Genomic DNA, 6,000 nt, shown 5'->3' with positions numbered 1-6,000 from the left:
CCTCTTCAAAACTCCAACATTAAAAGTTTGTTTTTTTTACCTCTTCAAAACTCCAACATTATTATTATTATTATTATTATTATTATTATTATTATTTTTACCTCTTTCAAACTCCAACATTAATATATTTCTTTTTTTTACCTATTCAAAACTCCAACATTTTTTTTTTTTCTTACCTCTTCAAAACTCCAACATCATTTTTATTTTTTATTTTTCTTTACTTCTTCAAAACTCCAACATTAAAATATATATATATTTTTTTTACCTCTTCAAAACTCCAACATTAAAGTTTTTTGTTTTTTTTTAACTCCAACATTAATTTTATTTATTCTTTTTACCTCTTCAAAACTCCAACATTAATTTTTTTTTTTTCTTTTTTTTTTTAGCTTTTCAAAACTCCAAAATTAAAATATTTTTTTTTTTTTTTTTTTTATTTTACCTGTTCAAAACTCCAACATTAAAATATATGTTTTTTATTTTTTTTTACCTTTTCAAAACTTCAACATTAAAATATATATTTTTTTTATATTATTTTTTTTACCTCTTCAAAACTCCAACCTTATTTTTTTTTTTACCTTTTCAAAACTCGAACATTCAAGTATTTTTTTTTTTTCTAATTTATTTTTTTACCTTTTCAAAACTCCAACATTCAAGTATATATATATATATATATATATATATATATATATATATATATATATATATATATATATTTTTTACCTCTTCAAAACTTCAACATTATTTTATTTTTATTTGTTTTACCTCTTCAAAACTTCAACATTATTATTATTGTTATTCATTTTTTTACCTCTTTCAAACTCCAACATTAATATATATCTTTTTTTTACTCATTCAAAACTCCAACATTAATATTTTTTTTACCTCTTCAAAACTCCAACATTAAAAGTTTGTTTTTTTTACCTCTTCAAAACTCCAACATTATTATTATTATTATTATTATTATTATTATTATTATTTTTACCTCTTTCAAACTCCAACATTAATATATTTCTTTTTTTTACCTATTCAAAACTCCAACATTTTTTTTTTTCTTACCTCTTCAAAACTCCAACATCATTTTTATTTTTTATTTTTCTTTACTTCTTCAAAACTCCAACATTAAAATATATATATATTTTTTTTACCTCTTCAAAACCCCAACATTAAAGTTTTTTTTTTTTTTTTAACTCCAACATTAATTTTATTTATTCTTTTTACCTCTTCAAAACACCAACATTTAAGTTTTTTTTTTTTTTTTTACTTATTCAAAACTTCAGCATTAAAATATATATATTTTTAATATTATTATTTTGACCTTTTAAAAACTCCAACATTAAAATATATGTTTTTTATTTTTTTTACCTTTTCAAAACTTCAACATTAAAATATATATTTTTTTAACATTTTTTTTTTTACCTCTTCAAAACTCCAACATTAAAAGTTTGTTTTTTTTACCTCTTCAAAACTCCAACATTATTATTATTATTATTATTATTATTTTTACCTCTTTCAAACTCCAACATTAATATATTTCTTTTTTTTACCTATTCAAAACTCCAACATTTTTTTTTTCTTACCTCTTCAAAACTCCAACATCATTTTTTATTTTTATTTTTCTTTACTTCTTCAAAACTCCAACATTAAAATATATTTTTATTTTTTTTTACCTCTTCAAAACACCAACATTCAAGTATTTTTTTATTTTTTTTTTACTTATGCAAAACTTCAGCATTAAAATATATTTATTTTTAATATTATTATTTTTACCTTTTAAAAACTCCAACATTAAAATATATGTTTTTTATTTTTTTTACCTTTTCAAAACTTCAACATTAAAATATATATTTTTTTAATATTATTTTTTTTACCTCTTCAAAACTCCAACATTAATTTTTTTTTTTTTTTTTTTTTTAGCTTTTCAAAACTCCAACATTCAAGTATTTTTTTTAATTATTTTTTTTTAATTTTACCTTTTCAAAACTCCAACATTAAAATATATGTTTTTTTTTTTACCTTTTCAAAACTTCAACATCAAAATATATATTTTTTTAATATTATTTTTTTTACCTCTTCAAAACTCCAACATTCATTATTTTTTTTTACCTCTTCAAAACTCGAACATTCAAGTATTTTTTTTTTTTCTAATTTATTTTTTTACCTTTTCAAAACTCCAACATTCAAGTATATATATATATATGTATATATATATATATATATATATATATATATATATTTTACCTCTTCAAAACTTCAACATTATTTTATTTTTATTTGTTTTACCTCTTCAAAACTTCAACATTATTTTTTATATCTTTTTTTTACTTGTTCAAAACTCCAACATTATTATTATTATTATTATTATTTTTACCTCTTTCAAACTCCAACATTAATATATTTCTTTTTTTTACCTATTCAAAACTCCAACATTTTTTTTTTCTTACCTCTTCAAAACTCCAACATCATTTTTTATTTTTATTTTTCTTTACTTCTTCAAAACTCCAACATTAAAATATATATATATTTTTTTTTTACCTCTTCAAAACTCCAATATTAAAAGATTTTTATTTTTTTTTTAACTCCAACATTAATTTTATTTATTCTTTTTACCTCTTCAAAACACCAACATTCAAGTATTTTTTTTTTTTTTTTTTACTTATTCAAAACTTCAACATTAAAATATATATATTTTTAATATTGTTATTTTTACCTTTTAAAAACTCCAACATTAAAAAAAAAAACTTTTTTTTAGCTTTTCAAAACTCCAACATTAGTTGTTGTTTTTTTTTTACCTATTCAAAACTCGAACATTCAAGTATTTTTTTTTTTCTAATTTATTTTTTTACCTTTTCAAAACTCCAACATTCAAGTATATATATATATATATATATATATATATATATATATATATATATATATATATATATATATATTTGTTTTACCTTTTCAAAACTTCAACATTAAAAAAAAAATCCTTTTTTTTTTAGCTTTTCAAAACTCCAACATTAAAGTATTTTTTTTAATTATCTTTTTTTTATTTTACCTTTTCAAAACTCCAACATTAAAATATATGTTTTTTATTTTTATTACCTTTTCAAAACTTCAACATTAAAATATATATATTTTTAATTTTTTTTTTTTTTATCTCTTCAAAACTCCAACATTCATTTTTTTTTCATTATTTTTTTTTACCTCTTCAAAACTCGAACATTCAAGTATTTTTTTTTTTTCTAATTTATTTTTTTACCTTTTCAAAACTCCAACATTCAAAAAAAATTTCCATTTTCTTTTTTACCTTTTCAAAACTCCAACATTAGTTGTTGTTTTTTTTTTACCTATTCAAAACTCGAACATTCAAGTATTTTTTTTTTTCTAATTTATTTTTTTACCTTTTCAAAACTCCAACATTCAAGTATATATATATATATATATATATATATATATATATATATATATATATATATATATATTTGTTTTACCTTTTCAAAACTTCAACATTAAAAAAAAAATCCTTTTTTTTTTAGCTTTTCAAAACTCCAACATTAAAATATATGTTTTTTATTTTTATTACCTTTTCAAAACTTCAACATTAAAATATATATATTTTTAATTTTTTTTTTTTTATCTCTTCAAAACTCCAACATTCATTTTTTTTTCATTATTTTTTTTTACCTCTTCAAAACTCGAACATTCAAGTATTTTTTTTTTTTCTAATTTATTTTTTTACCTTTTCAAAACTCAAACATTCAAAAAAAATTTCCATTTTCTTTTTTACCTTTTCAAAACTCCAACATTTGATTTATTTTTATTTTTATTACCTATTCAAAACACCAACATTCAAGTATTTTTTTTTTACCTTTTCAAAACTTCAACATTAAAATATATATATTTTTAATATTATTCTTTTTACATTTTTAAAACTCCAACATTAAAAAAAAATCCATTTTCATTTTTTACCTTTTCAAAATTCCAACATTTGATTTTTTATTTTACCTTTTCAAAACTCCAACATTAAAATATATATAATTTTTTATTTTTTTTACCTTTTCAAAACTTCAACATTAAAAAAAAATCCATTTTTTACCTTTTCAAAACTCCAACATTTGATTTTTTATTTTACCTTTTCAAAACTCCAACATTAAAATATATATAATTTTTATTTTTTTTACCTTTTCAAAACTTCAACATTAAAATATATGTTTTTTTAATATATATATTTTTTACCTTTTCAAAACTCCAACATTATTATTTTTTATTCATTTTTTTTTTTTTATTTTACCTTTTCAAAACTCCAACATAATTTTTTTTTTTTCATTATTTTTTTTTACCTCTTCAAAACTCGAACATTCAAGTATTTTTTTTTTTCTAATTTTTTTTTTTACCTTTTCAAAACTCCAACATTCAAGTATATATATATATATATATATATATATTTTTTTTTTTACCTTTTCAAAACTTCAACATTAAAAAAAAAATCCATTTTTTGTTTTAGCTTTTCAAAACTCCAACATTAAAGTATTTTTTTTAATTATTTATTTTTTATTTTACCTTTTCAAAACTCCAACATTAAAATATATGTTTTTTATTTTTTTTTACCTTTTCAAAACTTCAACATTAAAATATATATATTTTTAATATTATTTTTTTTTACCTCTTCAAAACTCGAACATTCAAGTATTTTTTTTTTCCAATTTATTTTTTTACCTTTTCAAAACTCCAACATTCAAGTATATATATATATATATATTTTTTTTTTACCTTTTCAAAACTTCAACATTCAAAAAAAAAATCCATTTTCTTTTTTACCTTTTCAAAACTCCATCATTTGATTTTTTTTTTTATTATTATTACCTATTCAAAACTCCAACATTCAAGTATTTTTTTTTTTACCTTTTCAATACTCCAACATTAAAATATATATATATATATCTTTCTTTTTTTCAACCTCTTAAAAACTGCAACGTTAAAATGTTCTTTTTTTTTTCTTATTTCACCTCTTCAAAACTCCAACATTAAAAACATTCCTGTACGTTCTAACAATACTGGCAAATATTCCGATTTTTTGAGGAAAATAAAAAATAGGTTAAGAATAAAAATAGGACTCATATGATCATAATCTTATGGTTTATTGATGCAGGCTAATCCATCTTTACTCGAAGGGTTGAGTGAATCTTGTGACAAATAAACAGATCCATTTATTTTCTCAAGATTTATTTGACTGATAAACATGAGAGACAAACAATCATCAACATCAATACGACGATTCTGTCAATCATGCAAGCATCACAATGTAACAAAACTGTTACGCATTTAAACCAACAGGACGGGGTTAGGTCACTCCTTCAACACAACTGTCACAATGTTCAGACCATTGCTACATCAAACAAACGGTAAAATCCTGACTGAAAGAAAAATAACAAAATGTTGCTCTTAATAAAGTTTAAAGACTATTAAATTGTTAAAAAAAAATACTCTTTTCTCTCTTAACATGTTATTTACAGAAATGAAACGTGAAATGCATCTCTTGGCCTCCGGAGCTTCATTTAATTTTGAAGTAAGAAGATGAATCACTAGATAAATGATTCGCTGATAAAAGTTGTGGCCAACTCTTGTGCATGTGCGTTGTGTTGTCACGGTTCTATTAACATTAGGGACTCAGTTAAGTGTAGCACATTTTGGAAACTTGTACAGTTAACGTGTAAATATTCACGCCGTGTTAATTTTTGTGCCGTAATTAAACTCGCGGCGAGTACATGGCAGCAGTCATTACGTGCCCTGCAGCTTTTGGAACTATGAAATCCCGGCAATGACTGAGGACGAGGGGATACAATTGACTCCAGCAGCTGATGTTTGGAAATATTTTGGTTTCATAACAAATGAAAGTAGTTACGATTTTGTTAAGAGTCATATGGTCTGTAAATTCTGCAACACCAGAGTAACAATACTACACATATATCCTTGTTACTACAGTATCATAATATATCGAATCGTTGCCCCTGCATC

The sequence above is a fragment of the Callionymus lyra genome, chromosome 10 (genome assembly GCF_982586985.1).
Source record: "Callionymus lyra chromosome 10, fCalLyr1.hap1.1, whole genome shotgun sequence".
NCBI lineage: Eukaryota > Metazoa > Chordata > Actinopteri > Syngnathiformes > Callionymidae > Callionymus > Callionymus lyra.
Note: the sequence above shows the minus strand (reverse complement) of the source record.